General features: G+C 32.6%; 1 protein-coding gene and 1 long non-coding RNA gene across 11 annotated transcripts in view; one reads left to right on the top strand and one right to left on the bottom strand.

Annotated features, from left to right (window-relative positions):
• Window positions 1-23570, top strand: part of LOC139356062 (transmembrane protein 78-like) — a 206279-nt gene that overhangs the window by 127213 nt on the left and 55496 nt on the right. For 5 of the 10 annotated variants that reach the window (XR_011607442.1, XR_011607441.1, XR_011607440.1 and 2 more), the window contains one exon: window positions 19031-19137. The exons of the other annotated variants lie outside the window; for them this stretch is intronic. The gene's annotated coding sequence lies outside the window, so the exon portion shown is untranslated. The remainder of the gene's footprint in view (window positions 1-19030; window positions 19138-23570) is intronic. 10 annotated transcript variants of the gene reach the window in all.
• The window catches only part of LOC139356064 (uncharacterized), a 190698-nt gene that overhangs the window by 142160 nt on the left and 24968 nt on the right, over window positions 1-23570 (bottom strand). Inside the window, exon 4 of the long non-coding RNA XR_011607445.1 lies at window positions 10708-10833. This is a non-coding gene — a long non-coding RNA (uncharacterized lncRNA). The remainder of the gene's footprint in view (window positions 1-10707; window positions 10834-23570) is intronic.

Below are 23570 nucleotides of genomic sequence, written 5' to 3'. Positions count from 1 at the left end.
AACATACCTTCAACAAGCAGGATTCTCCCAGGAAAAAAAAAAAAAAAAAAAAAATTCTGTCATACAAAATCTTTTCTTGTTGCACATATGGAAGATTTTGCAATTACAGTTACTTTGTTTTCTATTCCATAGAATGTTATCGGTTTTTGGTAGATATATTTAGAACAATAATTATTAAGGTGTGATTTTTGGCTCCAAATTTCACTGTAATCCTCTCAGCCGGTCCAATTAAAAACTTTTTTTCTCAATAATGCTAAGAAAGTATTTGCCTTTCTCACTGTGTATGCATTTGAATTCATGATACAAGAGCAGTGATATGTAAAATCATTGATGTGTTAACAAGAATTGAGGCAGTGATACCAAATAATTTTTCCCACCACATAGGTGGAAAAAAATACCTGTTTCACCTAAGAATGTCTTAGAAAATTATTAATTTTATTAAATCTTTTATTTTGAAAACATATCTTTTTATACTCTATGTGATGAAAATGAGAAATATATATAAAGTGCATTTCTGCTGCCCATTGAAGTACGAAGATTGTATCAAGAAAAATAATTGTGCAATTGTTTGAATTCTGGGCTGATGTGGCTATCTGTTGTAATTAAACACCATCTTCACTTGAAAGAATGACTATCAAAGTATTTTTATTCAGAATTTAGTGTTACAGAGTTAAGGAACAGAACTGTTTACTTAAAGGAAAACAGCTAACAGTGTGTGTTGCAAATAATGAAATTTTAATTTCAAGAGAAACAGAATTTTGCAAAATTTTTATCCACCATTATGAGCTTGACAGTTTCTCAGTACAAGAAAATGTTTCTGGGGAGCTCAATGGTGATATTAACATGTGATTATTCACATTAACCCTAGTTAAGTGTATCAACTTTTGTGAAGTCTACACAACCCAGTAAACTGATAATTTTTCAAATGATCAGTGACCTTACACAAATTTCACTTTATATCTAAGATGTATCAGTGAAATTAAACAGATTATAAGAAGTTCATTGATACAAGTTCCATTCCAAATTGCAACTAATCTTTAAGAAACTACTATTTGTAAAGCTGGGGGTAACATCAAATTGGACTAACTGCAGCAATCATAAGGCTATTAAAATACTCCTCCCTTTTTCAATTACACATCTATATGAGTCCAGATTTTCTTCACATACTAAACCAAAACAAAATATCACAACATAATGAATGTAGAATCAGTTGTGAGTTCACATATATATTAAGAGAATGAGAGATTATATACACTGGGCACAAAGAAAGTATAAGACCAGCAAATTCTTTATTGATATAAGATAATTTTTTTTGCCCTCAGGTAGATTATATGAAGAATTATAAATGGTATATCTTCCTCTAGAGCTATTGTTACATGTATATTTTTGCATTCATCTTAAGACTTCAGTTTTTTCTTCATATATAATGGAATATGTTGAAGGCTCATAATGTGCTAATAGTCAATGTAATGATTTGTAAACTATATTCTGCAACTCATTGGAAAATATAAGAAATAGAGTAATAAAATATTTTGGGCACATTGTCAGAAAACAATTTTGTATATTGCATGTGTTTGTTGGTTTTTGCTGAGTATAAATCTGTACAGTACTTTGGAGTCTTTTACAATAAGAATACTTATCAGGACTGAAGCAATAGCTTTGATTAAATTGATGAGTCTCCAGAACAATACTTAAAATACATGAAGGTTAGATATTTTGATAACTCAAGTTGCTTAAAATAATAAAACAGCTTTTGCATGGAACTTAACTAGAATTTACTGGGAATATTAACATTTATTGTGGAAATTTACTAGGTCAGTCTTCTTACTCAAAGTCATGTTAATTAACAGTGAAATTTAATCCAACAAATATTTATTATGTATATCACAGTTAGTGGACTACAGGCTAAGAATTACTGTGAAGTTAACATTTTAAAAAAACAGTGTCCATAATGCAAATGTAAAGGAAAATCTGAGTATACTTTTTTTTATTATTAAGTTTGGGGCACAAATAACCTAGAAACATTTCAAATTACTGATTTTTTTTCTTAAAGACTTAACCTAAGAATCTGTGGGAAAGCACTAGTGCCACTAGTAGGCTGCAATTTGCTTACTTTTTATGATTCATTTGTCCTTGCTTATGAAAATGTATTATTAAAATGGAAAATAAAATTCCAAATGCAATTGAGAAAATGAAAATCACTTGAATTTATCTGTCCCTTATATTCCGTCAAAAATTTCCTTGCATAATATGATTTTGACTTCTTCCAAAAAAAAGTCAGAAGGTGAAATAACAGTTGTATAGGTGAATTTATACAAAATGTTTTTCATTCAATAAATAGTAGAATACAGTTCAAGTTCAATAACTATTATGTCAATACCTACTTATAATTAAGTTAGCAATATTGTTAAACCAGAGTTTTTCTATCAGAAAACTAACTTAAAATTAATTCTAAACAGTATTTTATGCATACATACAATATTTATCATTGACTCTTATGGGCTAAACACTAGGTGTAAGAAGGAGCAGAGAGATGAATAAGAAATTACTTTCCACACAGAGTTAAATGTCTAATAAACATGTTCTCTAATTTTTTCCAACAGATTAACATTATCTTGGATTGATGCAGTTGCTCCAAAAGTTAGTTCTTCAAACATACTTTAAAAAATCAGTAATTTTATTTATAGATTTTTAGCAAAGCATTTACTTCTGAATAATGAAAGAAAAATTCTAACAGTGGATATTTTTAGGTCAATAACTATGCAGCTTTTAATCTACTTTCAGCATTTCTAAAATAACAGAAACTATTCCTGGAAAATCCATTATATTTTTCTGTTCACTGAATTTGTTGAATAATGATAAAGGATTAAATTCACTTCAATTTTAACTCCCCCTCTCTTACTTTCGGCCAGAGACGAGAAATCAGAAATAAATATTGAAGTACCTAAAATAATTATTTTCTGTTTCAGTATTTACAACTTCTTTTTTTATTTTTAATTTTACTTTATTTTATTTTAGAGACAGGATCTTGCTTTGTTGCAGTGGCATGATCATAGCTCACTGCAGCCTCATACTCCTGGGCTCAAGGGATCCTTCCACCTCAGCCTGCCCATTAACTGGAATTACAGATGTATGCCACTACATCTCGATAATTTTTAAATTTCTTTTTTTTTTTTTTTTCTGAGACAGGATCTTGCCAGTCTGGTTTTGAACTCCTGATCTCAAGTGACCCTCTGGCTTTCACCCCACAAAGTGCTAGGATTACAGGTATGAGCCATCATGCCTGCTCCACCACAATTCTTTTAAATTTACCCTTTTACCCAATCTTCCTTTTTAAAAAAACCTATTATCTTATTTACCTTGGGTTTTGTATTTATTAGGTAAATTAAAAATTACTAATTGTAGACTAAGACAAAACAAAGCAAAATAAAAGTCCATAAATCTTTAAAACAATTTGAAATGATTGAAGGACCACACACTATTTAGAGAAACAAATTCCTAGCAAAAATATCTTGAGGAAATTTAGACCTAGTCTTCCTATATTTTTTTTCTGTTTTAAAAAATATCATGCAAATTTCATCCACGTAGGAGTGATAAGACATGTTTCACAGATCCATACTCATTCATTCATTATTAAACATCTACAATGTGGTCAAGAGAGTATAAATTATTAAAAATGAAACTTTAATATGAATCAGATGTATTAGTTTCTTGCAGCCTCATAACGAAAAGTAGACACTCATTTATTCAAATGTATTGCAAGTATAAATAATGACAAGATCAGGGATATAAGAGATGAAATTCCAGATCTTAAGTTTATTAGCTAGTTGTGAGAGAGATTTAAATATGTACAATTTAATATAGTGTGATAAAGTATTGCAAATAGAACAGTGCTTAAATTTCATATAGTTTTTAGGTTTTTAGGAAAGCTTCCATAATGTCAGAAATGAGTTTGTTTTTTTTTTTTCTTTTTTAATATAAGAAGCAAATAGCTGTACATTCAAAAAAGTACAATGAATGAAAGAAAGGATTAAGTTCTGGCTGGGCACGGCCGGCTGTTCACGCCTGTAATTGCAATACTTTGGGAGCCCGAGGTGAGTGCATCGCTTGAGGTCAGGAGTTCAAGATCAGCCTAGCCAACATGATGAAACCCTGTCTCTACTAAAAAACACAAGAATTAGCAGAGCACAGTGGCACACGCCTGTCGTTGCAGCAACTCAGGAGGTTGAGGCACAAGAATTGCTTGAACCCTGGATGTGGAGTTTGCAGTGAGCCGAGATCGCGTCACTGAACTCTAGCCGGGGCAACAGAGTGAAACTTTCTCTCAAAACAAAACAAAACAAAACAAAACAAAACAAAACAAAACAAAGAAAGGATTGTCATTTTAAAACGATGGAGAAAATACTCAGTTTTTGAATGAGTGACACTAGAGAAGTAAGACTGCACGGGTGTGAATGTGTATTACATCACTTACTATTCTGTGTGACCTTCAGCAATTAGCCCCGTTCTGGACAGAGTAGGGAAAACAATAGTACTGATATCAAAGACTTATTTTAGAGATTAAATGAGGGGGTAGAGATAAAGTACTGAAAACCGTGCCGAGAACTCAGCAACTACTCAATGCATACTATCTATCATTACAAGAACTTATATAGAATATTACTTTCAATTGGAGAAAGGGTGGATTTATTAAAGAATGCACAGATACCTATCACCCAGATTTTTGTTTCTAATGTAATTCTCCAATAAAATGAACGAAGGCTCCTTGCAGAAAGGGCACATTCCAGGACTTAGCAAGAGCAAATAAAACAAACATAAACAATAAAACAAATAAAATAAAACATAACACCACAATGATGGGGATATGTCAAAGAGACACAGGAGCCATTGAAAGAGTTCCCAACTGTCAAAACTGAGACAATTTGAGCAATACAATAAAGTGCTATTGGATTATAACCCAAAGAATAAAATAAATATCAGGGAGTCCATACAGATATAAATAAATGAATACATTAATAAATGGGAGAGAAGAGACAATACTCCCTTGCAGAACAGTTTCAAATAATTTATGTAGATATTTGCCCTCAAGGAGGTGGAAAATGACTCCCCCTTCTTTTAGTTTGGATTTTTAAATGGTGACTTTCTTTCATGGAATACAGTATGGGAAGCGGAAAAAAGGTGAAACCTGACAAGCACTACCTCAGGTCAACATCAACAGTAATGTCATGTTGAAAATACATACTTTTTATATAATTTGATGAGAATGGCACTTTAGCTCTGTGGCCTTCTTCACAAGATCACATAACCCCAGTCTGATCAAGAGAAACATTAGATAAACCTCAATAGAGAAACTTAATAAACGTCAAACAAGTCAACTAAGATAAAATGCAAAACTTCTACCAAACGTCTTTCCAAAAAAAATACCTGTTAGTTGACTCCAATCACATCTCCATTACCCTTCTTGTAAAGTGTGAATCAAGCCCAAACATGTAGCATTTATTGACCAACATAAAAAAAAAAAATCTGTGGACTTCGGAAATGGTCTTTTAAAGATATTTCTATGCCTTGGAGCCATTTGTGACTCAGTGAGAATAAGTTATGTTTATGGGTAAAAGAATGAGTGAGAATAGTAGTGCATATAAAAAACAAAAGAAATGGCAGATGAAGAAAGTTGAAAATGGGAACCCAGCAAAAAAATAAATACTAAATCAGGGCAAGTAGATAAAAATATGCACAAGTACAAAAATGGATAACCTGCTAATGATATTGTATTTTTAGTTCCAATTGTCTTAATTTTGCGAGTGTGTGTGTGTGCGTGTGTGGAGGGTGCAGGTTGTTGTTGCTGTTTCACATATAAAAACGACAAAAGATGTGCCTCTAATGTTTTCAATCACTTGAGGACTAATTTTAAAGACTGCAGTTGGATGCTATTGTAAGTGAATTGTGTTACATATTTCTTTAGTACCCATTATAAACCAAATGCCATTTGAAGACTTAAAGGTGAAAGTTCCTGAATTCATGTATTTTCTTGGTCTTCTGAAGCACCAGAATTTTTTAAGAACAGAAAAGTAAACATTGATTTGCACCTCTTGAACCCTGCACTTGAATACAGGGAAGTTCAGTTAATGGTATCTCAGTATGCTGCGTGTTATGTGCAAGTCGTATGACATAACTTAAGGTGTGTGTGTTTGAAATACACCGATACAAGAGAGCTTTTGAAAGTTTGTTGACAGCCTGCTTAAAATCATTTCCAAGAGAGAAACGTTTCTCAAAAAATACTCTAAGTAAGTAGAAATAAAGGGATGCTCATTCAAAGGCAGGAAGCTGCGTAAAATGCTCTGTCCTCTATCCATCTCTTGTAACTCACAAAGCACCTTAGTTAGAAAAGGCTGCAACGAAGACACTAGCTTTCCTTTTTAATTTTTACTGTAGTCTTTTCATGAACTTATTTGGCATGTTTTACAATTTTTTTGTAAATAATAATATCTAGAGGAACTATGTTTCACCGTTTACAACTTTGGAAAGCATTACTTTTATTATGCAGTAGAAAAAATATAAGAAATAAGCTGAAGCCAGTGTTTTAGGGCTAGCAATGCATTTGCCAAATCGTGCAAACTTGGGCAAATCCTTGAAGGCTTCTGTGTTGTTTCTTCATCACACATTACCTTAGATATAGGATTTAATTTAGGAATACCTTTTGTTCAGAGTTGCATTGTGCAATGTAATTTGATAATGGAGAAAAGTCCCATTTACACTTCACGTTATCGGCCACAATGTTTATGGATCTTATGCACCAGTACTACTTATTAATTTACTTATTTTAATAGGGGGACCACCATGGACAGTCAACTTATATTTTAGGAATATGGAATTCACAACAATATCCAAAACCTATTATATCACTGTCAGTTTATTAATGAAAATATATCAACATCAAATTTTTTGAAAAAGAGTAAACTTAAGAATAAGGAACACAAATTATATAAAATAAATATATTCACTGTAATTGTATTATTACGTTGCAAACAACCCAACTTCAAAAAGACCAATGTGAGGCCAAGGGATGGAACTTTAAGAAGTATTGCTTCTCCAAATAGAGGTATTTCTAAATTCTCATAAAATTCTTAATTATAATATTCCATATTTGAAATATTTCTAGTATTTATTAATAGCACTTTATGTTTCTATTTACAAGTGAAATAAGGAACAGAGTAATTCTAACCTTTTAGTTTAATTTAGTTCTATTTAGCCAAGGATTAAGAGGCTGTACACATTAAATCCTTCATGTCTTTTGGACTTTATTAGAATTATGTGTCAGATACAACAGCTTAAACACTTGAGTATTATAGCATTAATTGTAAGCCCAGAATGGTTTTCCTTCCTTCTCTCTCTCTCTCTCGCACTTGGTTGCTGACTTTTAGTTAGGTGCATGGACCATGGCTGCCAACTTTACTCATAACCTTGGCCTCATGACTAAGTCTGGAAAAATGATATTTGAGTAAAGTCAGGCATGTGATTTGTAGGTCACCTCTTTAAAAATGAAGCCTCTTAGCCAGGCATAGAGGTGTGCACTTGTAGTCCCAGCTACTCAGGGGGCTGACACAGAAAAATTGCTTGTACCCAGGAGTTTGGAGATGCAGTAAACTACGATTATGCCGCTGCATTCTGGCCTGGGTGACAGAGCAAGACCCTGTCTCAATAAATAAGTAAGTAAGTAAATAAATAAATAAATAAAATGAAGCCTTTTGCCTTAGGCTTCCTCTTTTCTTCTTCCCACTGGCAGACTGGATATAGCAGTGGCTAGCTTCAACCATTGAGACAAGGACAACTCTGAAATGGCATAGTAAGAAAATCAAAGAAATACAAGTCTTTGAATGGCCTTATAGAGCAGAGCTGTTCTGTTTTGTACCACTCAGCTCTGTCTCATGAGAGAGAACTGTATTTATGATTTATTTAAGCCATTATATTTTGGAGTAATATACATCCAAAATATACAACATCTTACTACAACATCTTAACTTTAACTAATATAGGTATTTAAATAGCAAATAATTTCAGTCATTGTAAACAAAATGAAAGAAAAATGGAAGATCGAAAAAAATCACTACTATTTAAAAGTCCAATTTATTAGGTTTATACATTTTTTTCTGCTTAATTTGTGAATTTACTGAAAATAGATGCATTTTGTGATTAGGAATTTAAAAATTTGATTGGACTTTGATTAGCAATCTTGTTTAGGAATGTAAAAGTGTATGAATTAGTTAATCCAAAATAGTATTTAAGGCCAGAATAAGCAGATACGGTGGTTAAAATATCCATTTCAGGTAGCTGTTTTATTAACAAAGGTGCATGGTAAAATTATAATTACAGAATAATATTAGTTATTCTTAATAGGAGCCGAATAATATATTTTTATACAAACTCCCTCCTACATGAAAATAGATTTTTAGATTGTGTCTTTTCTGAAACTAATTTATTTAATGTAAATAAATTGATGTATTTACTATTATGTGCCACCAATATTCATAGTCCAAATATTGTTACACTTGGATTTGTGACTAAATCATTGTTCACACATAAACTGGGGTTTTGCTTCTAAAGATGCGTTGTGGTTGTGCAAGTCTATGAGAAGTTATTCATGGACAGACATTTAATAATCTGCTTAAGCAAAGTACTAAATGTGAGATTTCTGGGTAACCCATCCTGGGTGGGGAAAACATAAATGATAATTTGACTAACTTTAAACAAAGATTCTTTGTGGGCAATATTACACCAGTTTTTTTTTTTTTTTTTCCCCAACTGATAAATGCAACAATTAAGAAGTGTACACGGAAACACATAAACATCTAAATATGACATTATTTCTGGTTGAATGTAACAGGAGAGTTTGACTTCTCATACCCTACCTAGGATACCTACCTAATTTATTGGGCTTATTTCGAGACAGTGATAGCAGAATATTAAACCAAACATTGGACTCTTCTAAGCATGGGACTCTGTATAAGTACACAGGTCATATATCCATGAAGCTAGCCCTGAATTTCTCTATATTCACATATAAATAGTGGAATTCATTGTTCAGAAGAAGATCTTTCTATTGCAGCCACAAACAGAATTCTGACTTTCTTCCCACTTGTCAATCACAGGGTGCCCTCAAGGCCAAGAGGGTCTGAAGGGACCAAGCCTTGGGCTAGATCTAGAGAGAAGGCAGATGTTTTCCCTATGCTTCCACAAAGAAAATGGTTCTACTTTATGGGCTAAACAGTGTGTGCTAAAGGGAGAGAATCTGAGGAGAAAAACAAATGACTACCTAATTCTTTCTATGCCACATAGCTCCAGCATCTTGGCAGGCATCTGAGTACTATGGAGAAAGAAGCCTTTACTTTCCTTTCTTTTCCTTTCCTTCAACTCTGCCATGGTAGCACAAAAATAGCAGCTATAGATAATATGTAAACAAATAAACGTTATTTTAAAAAATAGGCTGCAGTCCACAGTTTGCTGATCCTTAGTGAATATTTTACTAGGATTTAGAATACATTCAGTTGTGAATTTTCTTCATATTTAGTAAGCTTAATTTTGTAAATCATGAAATTAAAATTATCAAATAAGAAAATTGTCATACATTTTGAAGAGTTGTATTTGATACAAAGTATTTTTTAAGAATTAAAAAAATGGGGAAGAGTGAAGAAAATAACCAAAATTTAAGTTTTAATTATGCCAGGCATTTTGGCTTAGAAACCATTTAGAAATTGAGTTCCATCAGGAAAGTCGTTGGTTTAATGAATTAGAGCATTAACACTAAGAGCCTAAGGTTCATGCCTTAACTGTTATTACTCTTGCCATTTGCGAAACTCGCTTAGGGCTTCATTTTTGAGACTAACGAAAAAAGGATTTAACTCCATTGCTTCCGCTGACATTAATGGAATCCATTCATCTACCTTGCCATGCCCTGCCTAGAAATTTACACTTTCAGGTTTATATTTACAACTTTAAGTATGGGCTGTGAGCTTGCCTTAGGGTAAAAAAAAAAAAAAAAAAAACAGACAAAAATTGAATTTAGTAACTCTGATTATTTAAAAATAATTTCCATGAAAATGTGATGCATTAGTTTCTTATTCATAAGATACACTTGTTGGACATAGTTTCTCTTATTCAGACTTTAACCTTCAAGACCAAATGTGACACAGAAGGAGTCAAATTTTCCTTCGGTGCTAATCTCCATTCTTCCCTTCTACAAGAAACACTAGTTCTTTCATTTTAAAAAGTTGAACGGTACAAAATGTTAGCTAAATAAATTTTTTAAGGTTTCAATTAAAACAAATGCATGTCAGAAACATCTTGAAGAATCCATATTCTAAATATAGAACCGCATTTTCTCATTAAATTTCTGTACCTATATCAAACTGGCAATGTTAGATAAATTCCAACTTAAATAGATGTTATAAGTAAAGACTTTTTAAAGGGGTAAAAACAATGTTTTGAAAGAATACATGGAATAGCTGAAAGGAAAGACAATAGGTTTAAGGAAATAGCCTTCAGTGCAATCAAGGTAAATTTACCATTTACTATTGAAACTATGCGTCTTTCAGGATATCAAGCTGGGAAAAGTTAGCAAGTGATATTTGTAATTATCACTGTAAAATAGCCAGTAAATATTTGAATTATTAGTCAAATATTTATGGTCCCATTCATTTGAGAGGATCTTACCTGCCTGTTGGCATGTAACTTGTAGTGCCTCTTCAGAAAGGAATATATAACTCTTCACCCAGTTGATGTTAGCCTTGATCACATGACTTGCTTCGGACAATAATCCCTGAGCACATGTGTCACACGCTGTAGAAATTATAAAAGTTTCTCTTCAAATCTCGTCTTGGTTTAAAAATAAAGTAATAGACACTAGAAATAATAACTTCTTACTCTAAAGCCTCCTATCAACTATTAGTTCTTACACTTTAGCCCAGTTAGTTGCTTTGGCTTACTCAGGCATGTCTGGACAGGCCCAGGCAAGTTTTAGCTCACAGCTTATGCCCCTTCCTTATTTGGAATTGTTATTGCTTCCTTAAAACTTTCATAAGCAACTTCCTCTCCTTCTTTGTTCTCCGTTGCACTTACTTATTTAGAAATGTTTTAGGTTGTTAGCAAATCAGGTATCAGTTTAAGACCGTGAGGTCCAGCTCCAGCCAATGGAGGCAGGACACAGCAGTAAGGACAACCCAAATGCGTAAGGGATAAATATGTCTGCTTTTCCTTTGTTCAAGTGTGCTCTCGCCATTGTTCCATCTGTGAGGAGCACCCTTTCTGCAGAAAGTAAAGATTGTCTTGATGAAAGATCCTTTGTCTCCACGATGACTTTTCTTCACAGCACTGATTATTTTTAACACACACAATATCCAAGTGGCAGTATTAAGAGCCATGATGTTTCTGTTATTTGCCTTTCACTTTACTTATGCTACATGATCAGCATGGATCATGTCTAGGTGGCTTGATTTGAGCAAATCAGACCTGTAACCAATCTACAGAATCTGCCATATATGTAAGAAATAAACTTTGCTATTTTACAAGCCAATGAAAATGTGAGGCTAATTGTTACTGTAATATAACACACACACGCAAAAAGACTCACTGATTCATCACTCATTATATAGGTAAAATGTTGCAATTGTATGATCACTGAAATTACAAAAGGGAAAGAAGACAGATTACTAACAATATTGATAATAACTGCCACCTTTATTTATAGTAAAATATATTCCTTTTCCTCTTATTTGTATATTCTTGAGTTTTCCTGAGATTAAATAGAAGACCACTGTATTACAAACACTCAATATTCCCTGTGTTGACTGAGAAATCTCTTTCCTTTTTCCTACCAGTATTTAAAGGGTCTCTATCTTCCATAGAGAAATTATTTCTATAGTTTTCCCTTTCAGAGTAATTCCCTGAATTACGTCACTTCACTTCTAGACTCAAAACCCTCCAGTGCATTTCCGTCTTATTAAGGCTAAATTACAAAGTTGTTACCATGTCCTTCAAGGCACTACATGAGCTAGATCCTCTCTTATCTCTCTAAACTCATGTCCTTTTACTCTGCCTACAAAATACTTTTCATTACCTATATCAACCTCCTTGTTTTCGTCTTTAAATACACAGAACATGCTCCAACTTTAAAGGACTTTTTACTCATTTGTTCTGTGTGGAATACAAAATACTACTCACTCAAACTGGACTATCACTCTCCATCTCCTGATTTTGTGCTCTTCTTCATCTCACTTATCACCACTTTTCATATTACATACTGAAGTGTTGTCTCTCTCATTCTCTAGAATGTAAGTTCCATAAAGGCAGTGACTTTTTTTGTATTTTGTTATGGCTACATCCCAAGTGCCAGGAATAGTGCTTGGAACATAACAGATAATCAATAACTTTTTGAATATATGTGTATTTCAGAATGATAGATTCCATATGGTACAATATTAGAAATAATGCTAGCTGTAACTGAATTTACCTTTATTGCACTGAAGACTATTCCTTTAAAACGATTTTCTTTCCTTTCAACTGAATTTACCTTTATTGCACTGAAGACTATTCCTTTAAAATGATTTTCTTTCCTTTCAACTACATCTTTTAAATGTATTTATCTGGTATCACTTCATTTTCCCAAAGAAAGTAAATTGTTAGCAACAGTTTAACTGACATTTTTACACTATTAAGAAGATATTAAACAGAAGTACTACTAAAGAAGAAATAGTACTGAGAATCATAAGAATAATAATAGATATCTTATAAGATCATGAAATTGTTTGATTTCAGTATAATAACTAACCAAACCATTACATAATAACAATTTTTGTTTAGTACATCCGCATTACTTAATTTAAATGAGCAGTATGGTCAGTATGAGTCAGTTGACTTGTGCTTAAGTCTCTTTGTTCACATATGAATTATATGGTTATCTCTAGCTATAAGGAATATAAGAAAGGAAAAAAATGAAGTCAAAGAAATTTGAAGTGGATTAAATCAGTTATCATAATTCAACATATTAAGTTAGAAAAGCAGTAATGGATTGTCTAGGTACATTTATAAGAGTCATTGAAAAAGAGGGAAGCAGGAATTATGTCAAGATACTTCATTAGCAAGAATTTGGGTGAAAGTTATCATTTTAAAAATTCTAACTTTTTAAAATTTTAATTTTAAGGTAACATTTTTTTAAAATGTTCTATGGGCAAAGATGTGACAACTGAGCAAGGGGAAGTTTGCAGGAATAAATTTTTTTTATTTTAGTTATGCTAAATTTGCAGTGGAAGGCTTGAGTTCAGGGTTATCTAGGATAGGTTAGAAATTTAGGTTTGGAAATGAAAGTTCCTAGAAGAGACTAAAGAAAGAGAATAGAGAAAAATTCAGCACCAGGACCTGAAGAAGTCCATCATTTAAACATTTACTCAAGCAGGAAGAACAAACTATGGGAACTAAAGAGGAGTGACCAGTGAAGATAAAAAAAAAAAAAAAAAAAAAAAAGGTGTGTAATAGGAAGAAACAGGTAGTCAACTGTGTTAAATCTCTGACAAGCATAATTACATGAAAGTTGTAAATGTGAATGTAAGGATATGTCTTCTACTTCAAAAATCTTGACAGTTGTTAAAATAATATAAGAATGGTGAGGCACCATCAGGCATTGTACTTTATGTAATATACATTTATAAGACATATTCAATATGAGGAAGCTTCTTAGGAAAGAATCTTACTGGATGAAAGGGGACTGACAACAAGATCTTGAAATCAGTGTGAAATTGTCAAGAGAAATTGATTGAGGGACAAGGAAGAGAAGAGAGAAAACTGATAAAAGAAATGAAAGGACTCAAAGGCAAAACTCTTTTTTTGAAAAAATGCCTTTCTTAGGTGTGAACTTCATTAGTAATTAACATAAAAACATTTAGACAGAGCTCACTGTGTGTTAGGCTTGTGACAATGACTTTACATATCTGTAAATAAATACATACAGACTTTACATATCTGTATTAAGCTATACAACTTAATGTCAGAGAGAAAAGTTACTCAAATAATAGTCTCTGGAAGTACATCCTAGCCATAAAAATGCTAGACTGTTTTCTCTGCTGCATTGTTTCTGTTTTTTTTTTTTTTTTTTTTTTTGAGAGAGAGTCTTGCTCTGTCTCCCAGGGTGGAGTACAGTGGCCCGATCTCGGCTCACTGCAACCTCCACCTCCTGGGTTCAAGCTGTTTCTGTCTCTTATTTTCTGTTTTACTTAGGATGGATTATCAATACATTTCCACTCAAATTAACATATTTTATATTTTTAAAAAATTTTCATAATTCAATTTCTCAATTCTATCAATAGGACAAGCAGCTTAATGAGATAATCACAGATATGAGCTTACTTTCAACCTATGCCTGATTTAAAAGCATCTACATTTTCTTTTTACAAACTTTAATTGAATAACTACATAAAAATTATTTTACATCAAGGGTACTTCTGAGTGAGTTGGTGTATGAAAGCTCTATGCATAACACAAGTTCATATAGATTAAGTCAGCCAGATTTTATATGGCAGGAAGCCATCATAAATGCATGCAGGCGGTTTGACACACAGACCATAGGAATTGTGTAAAGAAAACTATGAATAACTATACTGTTCATAAACACTGTTTGAGACATACATCTCCATGACATTTTCTTGAGCAAAAAAAGTCTCTCAGAGACGTGAGCTTTTATAAACCCATTAAAATGATATCTTGTAAGCTGTTGCTTCCATTTTCTAAATACTTGCTCAGTTTTTCTGGAGGCTTGTGGTATATTTTTATCTGGCATGTAGATGACTTAAATAATATGTTAATATTTTCAAATGCAAGGGCAAGCCTTCAATTATTATTTTACAATTTAGAAGTGAACTTTATGACTTTATTTTCTTCAAGCAACTTATTTCTTCATCCAAATGGCTCCTGAATAATAACTATGTATTATCTTACACACTATATGGATGGAGTATGACTAAAATCTCTGCAGACTGGCACATGTACACCACAGTCAGCATTGTTGCCTTTGAAACAAATGGCTCTGATTATTACAGACAGATATGCTAATCACAGACTACAGGGTAAAAGTGAAGAGTATGTATTTTTTTCAGAAGGTGCTTAGGACATGTAACATTACCTCTTATTGTTCTACTCTCAAATTTTACAAACTTAACATTGACATTTTTAGCAGAGCAGATATAAATCGACAAATTTTAAGTTTGGTAATCCTGCTGAGCCACAATTCAACTCAGACTATTTTACATTTTAATATTGATATGTTTTCTTAAATATTCTATCTTCCACCATTATTTGAAGTTTGCAACAGGATTAAAATTGAGTGTTAATTTTCTACACTCTTATAGACAGGAAATTACCTACAATGAAACCAAAGATACAAAATGAATGGCTAATCTATGTATTAGAGGCTAGCTATGTATATTCAGTGTTGAATGGGTTCTATTTTATTGAGAAAAATTACAAAATCACCAAGCACAAAGGTGTAATCAACTGAAATATTCACCTAAATGGTAGCAAAGAATTGTTACACATCCATTGTATGCTACCGTGACTTTTAAAACCTACATTAAGTTTACAAATTTTTATGCTTTTTAATCACACGAATGCTTGTAAATTATATATAGTACATTGTTGTACAGTTTAGGCATGGTTATGATTCAGTGCAATGGTAGTGGTGCAAAGTATGTTCAATAGCAACATCTCAGTATGTATGTGTGTGTGTGTATATATATATATATATATATTTCTCTTTTGAGATGGAGTCTAGCTCTGTTGCTAGGCTGGAGTGCAGTAGCATGATCTCGGCTCACTGCAACCACTGCCTCCCGAGTTGAAGTGATTCTCCTGCCTCAGCCTCCTGAGTAGCTGGGATTACAGGCACACATTGCCATGCCCAGCTAATTTTTGTATTTTTAGTTGAAACGGGGTTTCACCATGTTGGCCAGGATGGTCTCTATCTCCTGATCTCATGATCCACCCACCTCATCCTCCCAAAGTGCTGGGATTACAGGCGTGAGCCACCACACCTGGCCATGATATATTCTTAATAGCTTTATTGAGGTATAATTTATATCTCATAACATTTTCTCATTTAAAAAGTATAGTTCAAGGACTTCTAGTGTATTCACAGAGATTTACAATAATCACTGCAATCTATTTTAGAACACAGCAGATAAAAATCTTACACCCATTACCAGTGACTCTCTATGTCCCAACCCAGACACATACTCTCAAGCTGCCACAAATCTGCTTTAGTTTCTATAAGATTTGGGGCCTTTGGAAGAACATTTTCTTTTTAAAATTATATTTTCAATTGATAGATAAAATTGTATATATTTATCATGCAAACACAATGTTTGGAAGTACATATAGATTGTGGAATGGTTAAATCTAGCTAATTAATATATAAATTACCTCACATAGTTATCATTGTTACGGTGAGCAAATTTAATATCCACTCTCTTAGCATTTTTAGGAGTATAATTTATCATCATTAATTCTAGTGGTCATGCTATACAATGAATCTCTTGAATATATTCCTCCCATCTGCTGACCAACTAACATCTTCCCAACCCCTTCACAACTTCCACGGCCCCATGGTAACCACTATTATTCAATTCACTATTTTCTTCTCCTTCTCCTGCTCTTTTCTACTTCTCTTCTAGAGAAGGGTTCTTGCTATATTGCCCAGGCTGGTCTTGAACTCCTGGGCTCAAGTGATCTTCCTGCTTCAGCTTCCCAAAGTGCTGGGATTACAGGCATGAGCCACTGTGCCTAGCCCTGCTCTCTACTTCTGTGAGACCAACCTTTGAATATTCCACGTAGAAGTGAGATTAGGCAATATTTGTCTTTCTGTACCTGGCTTCTTTCACTTAAATAATGTCCTCCATTTTTACCCATGTAGTAGCATTTTATGACTGAATAGTATTCAACTTTTTAGATAAGCCATATATTATTTATCCATTCATCTGTTGATGAAAGCAAGTTAATTCCATATCTTGACTATTTTCAACAGTGTTGCAATAAACACAGAAATGCAGATATCTCTTTGATGTCCTGATTTTATTTCCTTTGGATATATATTGAATAGTGAGATTTCAGGATCAAATGTTTTGTTAACTTTTTTTATTTTTTGAGGAAACTCCAAACTATTTTTCATAATAGTTTTACTAATTTACATTCCCACCAATAGTGTACATGGGTTCCCTTTTCTCCACATCTTCATGAGCCACTGTCACCTTTTCTCTTTTTGATAATAGCCTTTTTAACAAGTATGAGGTACTACTTCGTTGTGGTTCTAATTTGCATTTTTTAAATGATTAGTAATGTTGACTACTTTTCCATATACCCACTGTTCATTGTATGTCTTCTTTTGAGAAAGTTCTATTCAGGTCCTTTTCTTATTTTTTTTTAATTCAACTTTTATTGGAGTCTAAAGCAAAGTTCTGTGTTCACTTCCTTCTCTTTCTTCCACAAATGAATCGTATCTCTTTTTGTGCTGTACAGCCTAGGTACATGTGCAGGATTGTTACAAGAGTATATGGTGTGATGCTGAGGTTTGGGCTTCTATTGAGCCTATCACCCAGATACTGAACCTCCCAACAGGAGGTTTTTCAACCCTTTCCCCTTCCTCCTTTTGGAATCCCTAGTGTCTATTATTCCTGTCTTTATGCCAAAACGTACTCAAAACTTAACTCCTACTTATAAGTGAGAACATAAGATAATTGGTTTTCTGTTTCTGCATTAGTTCACTTAAGATAATGTCCTCTAGCTGCATCTGCATTGCTGGAACTCTGATATATATTATTTGCTTCTTTTATCTGATATATATTATTTGCTTCTTTTATCTTGTTGCTTTCAGTATTCTCTCTTTGGTTTTTGTCAGTTTGACTCAGTTTAGTTTTATTTGGATTGAATCTGTTTTAATAACTTTAACTTTCCTGTACCTAGATATTTACATCTTCCTCCAGGTTTGGGATGTTTCCATATTTCTCATTCAGGTCACTTGTTGTTTCCTTATTTTGTTAAATCTTTTCTCTGACTTTTATTGAAGTCCATTAAGCCTTCTTGAAATAGTTATAATGGATTGTCAAACAGTTCATATATCTTAATTTCTTTCATGCTGGTCACTGGCATGTTATTTTATCCCTTTGGTCATGGCATGTTTCCTTGATTGTTCTTGATCCTTGTAGCTATACATTGATGCCTGCGCATTTGAAGAATTAGGTAGTTATAGGTAGTTATTCCAGTTCTGCTGACTGATTTTTTTTGGAAAAGTCTTTCAAAAGTCTGCTCATCCAGGCAGAGTGAAAAAGGAAAGGAAAGGAAAAGAAAGGAAAGGAAAGGAAAGGAAGAGAAGGAGAGAGGGAGGGAGGGAGGAAGGAAGGAAGGAAGGAAGGAAGGAAGGAAGGAAGGAAGGAAGGAGAGAGGAAAGAAAGAATAAAAGAAAGAGAGAAAGAGAGAGAGAGGGAGGTGGGGGAGAGAGAGAAAGAAGGAAGGAAGGAAGAAGGAAGGAAGGAAGAGAAAGAAAGAGAAAGGAAAGAAGGAAGGATAGAAAGAGACAAAGAAAGAAAAAGAAAGGAAAGAGAGAAAGAAAAGAAAGAAAGAAGAAAGAAAGAAGGAAGGAAGGAAGGAAGGAAGGAAGGAAGAAAGAAAGAAAGAAAGAAAGAAAGAAAGAAAGAAAGAAAGAAAGAAAGAAAGAAAGAAAGAAAGAAAGAAAAGAAAGACTCCATAATGACTATGAATCTTTGTAGGTGGGCAAATGTAAAGGACACATTCCCCAAGTCAGTAAGAATGTCCTATACCAAATACCATCCACCAGCAGGGGAAGCATCCCAGATAGACTGCTTTTCCTAATATGGTTGTTGAGTTTCCTCTTTCTTGGCACTTTAGGGTCACCTTAGCTATGGCCAATATTCCAAGCCTACTTCAGCCTTTTTGTACTCCAGTGTTTCTCATGTATACATTGACCACCTAAATTTTTCAGTGTCCTATTCTGTTGATGGAACCAACAATGCTTTCTGATATGTGGGAACAAACTACGGGCTAGATGTTACATCGTGGAGAGAAAAGAAGAAAAACACCTATTTTCAGGTAAATAGTTATTCCCGGCAAAAAGCTTTTCTGTCATATTGGTTAACAATTCACGCTGATTAACTTTAATCCAAACTCACTAAGCTCCAGATAAAGTGAAAAGTGGCTGATCTACCTGAAGAAAAAAATAATCCAGAAGAACATATAATAACATTTTATTTATTATTATATTAATATATGGGTAGTGTAACTATATTATTTATTGTCCAAATTTAGATAATTTTGAGAGAAAGAAGAGATCATCTGACATAATATTGGGCATACAGTTATAAACCAGGATATATGACTAATTTAGTTACAGGTAAGAAATTCCCTTTTCTTTCTCAGGTTGGTGCTAATGAATAAAATATATTGTATGTTTTCTTGAATGTGCTTGTTCTAACTCCTAACCATCCTTAATAACTTCACAAGGAAGGAAGGATGACTTCAATTAGTAAGAAATGGTAAACAAGTAACCATGCTATCTTCTGATCGACTTTTCTAGATACTTTGCTGGGACACAGAAACATTCTTCTCCATTACAGTCATATAGATGTAGTCCAGTTTTTGTCTTTCAGGAGCAGAAGAGAGAATAGGTCAGGTTAAGTCCTTCCATCCCCTTTACAAACATTTAGGAGAATTTTAGCTTTGCAGAAGAACCTTAAACAAGGTCCCAAGTTCTAGATATCTTCACAGGAATGATATATCCGAGCAGCGTTCTCCTACATAGATTTCCTACTACTGTTGCTATTTCAACCTTTTGAATCATGTGCCTGTTTTTCAGATGGGTAGAATGTTAATTTAGAGGGATTTTCATAACCGCTTCAAGGAATTTTGTTGGTAAAACTACATTTTATCTATCTGCAGTGCAAAATTCAATGACATTTGCATAGTGAAAATATTATAATGAAAAATTTTAAAGTGAAAATTACCTAATAGTGAAATGCTCTTCAATGGTAGTGCCACACTAAAACAAACAAACAAAAAAACTTTCTTATTAGGATATAGATAAAAAAGTAAACAATCCTATTTTAAAATGGGGCAAAGGATTTAAATAGACATTCTCTGGAGAAGATATACAAATGTCCAATAAATATATGTAAAGATGCTCAACATTATTAGTCATTAGGAAATAGCAAATCTAGAACTTTTTGTTTTGAAATAATTTATACCTACTGAAAATTTTTGAAATAGTATAGAATCCCCATGTATTCTTCAGCCAGTTCATTACTTTTAAAACACCACATATCATAACATAGATAATTATCAAAACTTGTAAATTAACACAGACAGAATACTATTAACTAACCTATGGACATTATCTGAATTTTGCCAGTTGTTCCACTACTGTTATACTGTTGGACTTAGATCCTATCCAGGCTCATATAATGTATTGTATCATCATGACTTCTTAGTCTTCTTCAGTCCTTTGTAGTTTCTCAGTCTTGTTTTATCTTTCATGGCCTTGATACTTTTAAAAAATAACTGGCAAATTATTTTGTAGAATGTCTTTCAATTTCAGTTTGATATTTTGATGTTTGATGGCTAAACCAACGTTATGCATTTTTAGAAAAACATAACCAAAGAAGTCACATGGTTTCTTTTGAAGTATATTGCTTTGGGAGTTACATGATTCTTCATTATAATGCTACTATTTTTTCTTTTGTATTTAATAAATATTTTATGTGGAGATATTTTAAGGTGATGCAAATATCCTGTTTTTCAACATTTCTGTACTCATTAATGTTAGATTCCATTCATTATTTCTGCCTGGAATATTATTACTGTGGTATCTGTTTGATGGTGATTTTCTCTTTCCATCAATTCTTCTACATTTATGAATTAGAAGTCTACTTTGAGGAATAACTATTTCTTGCTATGATTCATTTATTTATTCTTGTATCTATTTATTTATATATTCATTCGATTATTTATATAAGTATGGACTAATTGATATTTATTTTATTTTATGTGTTGTAATTCCTTTTTGTCATTATTTTGTTGCTATAATTATGTAAGATTGGTCAGAACCAACAAATTCCATCTTTGTCCCAATTTTGATTAGTCATATACACCCACTTACCACCATCCTATTTCCAGATTTTTTTCAGTCATCTTATGGGTGATGAATCTCATTCTTTAGTACCTACCTTAAGATAGGTACATGGATGAAGGGGAATTCTCTAAGTATTCTGAAAACTGCTTTTTTCCCTCATAATAACCTTGATATTTGACTGAAAGTATAACTGCATATAAATTACTTTATTCAGATCTACTATTATTGAGTTAAAAATACTCTCCACTTGTTATCTTATTGTGCATATTGTTTTTCATTAGTCCTTTGATATTTCAAGTTTTTTCCTGTTGTTTTTGACATTATTTGATTTTTTTTTGGCCTGTAAATAATATCAAATATTTTATTAAACTAATATTTTTACTAGCACATATTTCTGTTTTCATTTTGGTTTTATTTTTCCAAGTACCTGATGAACCTTTCAAATATGTAGATAAAAATATTTTAACTCTGACAGTTTATTGTATTAAAGTTTTAAGTATACTTTCTATTTTTTTCAATAAAAATGTGATTATTGTCTTTCATGTTTATTACTTTCTTTTTGAACTTTTTTATGTCTTTATCTTATTTTTTTAGCTTGATTGATTCTTGTCTTTCCTCAGTGTCACTTAATACATTTTTATTTTAGTGTAGTCTCTTTTGGAAAGTCATTACTCTGTAAACAAAGCAAAATCAAGACATACACTAAATTGTTTGTTTGTTTGTTAGTTTTTATGGTGGATAGAGAAGTTATGTCTCTTGAATTTTTAGTTACATTTTGTCTTTAGCACCATAAACTTTTCCCTTAACCACCTAGTTGTCAAAAGTTGTTTCTAATTCTCCTTTTTCATTTTTTTCCTCTTCCAGAGGCTACAAAGTTTTATTCAAATAAAATACACTAGTAAGTCCATTCCCTTTATCTATTCTCTGGTCTTCCTTGAAACTTCTATAGTATTTTTAGACTTAGGACAAATTATTCTTTCTGACTGTGATTTTACATTAAAATTAGACCCTCTTGTTTGTTGCATTTTTCTCCATTCCATGCATTTTTCTTACCTGCCTTTGCCTCATAGAGTAGGAGCACTAGAGATCACGTGCCATAACTTGGCATTTTTTTCTCCTTTTGTACTTTCAGGTAATTTGACATTTTGGCATTTCTTGTCTTGAATTTATGCTGAGGTTTTCCTTTAGTTTTATTTTTTTTTCTCCTCATTGTTCTATATTTCTGGGGAAAATAATTGAAGATAGAGACCTAGACGTCATTGTTTTTGGCTAGCTGGAAGTCTTGATATGATAACAATTCATATATGACTGATTTAAAAATTCAAAATTTATTAAGGAAAAGGGCTGAATACATTTAAGATTAGTTAAAAGGAGGATGAAAATAGTACATTTGGAACAAGACAAACTAATATTCCTGGAATTATTGCGTAACTGCGTAATTTTTTGTTAGTGTTAGAATGTTTTGAACACTTTCCAAACACACAAAGAAAACTATAAAAACTTTAAAATACCAATGAAAGATTTTCCTGTTAAAAGGAACTTAACAGATGTAGCTGGAGGAAACTTTATTGAGTCTAATATCTTCATCAAAATGAAACATAATAGACCAGCTCCATTAGAATGTCCCCAAACCAAACACTCAATATTTTTAGTTGATCTATAACTAAATCTGTCACTAATAAATTACCTACAAGTTGCAAATTGTGTGAGTTAAAACTGAGATAGACAGCTATCTCGATTCTAGAAAAGAAAAAGGCCACAACAAACCCATGGTTATTTAGAAATTCCATTAGCCATTTGCCTCCTCAAAAGACCTCAGTTCCAATGTAAGACATGATATTGTACTGAATTTATTCTCTAAGATGTCTAATAAAATATTCAAATACAGAAAACTCAACTCCATCCTAAGTATGTGGTATTTGATATGGTTTGAAAAGTAAACACCAAGGAAAGAGGAAAGAGAAAGAATGAAAATGAAATATGCTCAACAGAAATCAAGATTAATGGTCATTTACTCTGAAAATCTCCAGTCACTTGGTTGTCATTTATAGCTTAAGGTTATATGCACTCTCTTGCTCTCTTTGCAAGGGTATAGAAATTTCTTCCAAATATCTAAAATTAAATCATTTAAATCAATCAACATTTTCTGAGGCCCTTCGTTATGCTAGGTGTAAGGAAGTGAGATACAAAGATAAATAACAAGACTTATTACTCATCTTTTTTCAGAATGAGTTTTGAGGGGTATGACCATGAGTCTTACCTTCAAGAGTCTATCTAGCATGGACACAGACTTATATACAAGACAAAATAGAAAACACAAGTTATGGAGGTAAATACATTATGGAAACACAAATGAGTGATAGAGTAATATTAGGTAGTGAGATGACCTTTAAAGAGG

Source organism: Macaca nemestrina, chromosome 9 (assembly GCF_043159975.1).
Source record: "Macaca nemestrina isolate mMacNem1 chromosome 9, mMacNem.hap1, whole genome shotgun sequence".
Classification (NCBI taxonomy): domain Eukaryota; kingdom Metazoa; phylum Chordata; class Mammalia; order Primates; family Cercopithecidae; genus Macaca; species Macaca nemestrina.
Note: the sequence above shows the minus strand (reverse complement) of the source record. Positions and strands in the feature narration are given on the sequence as shown.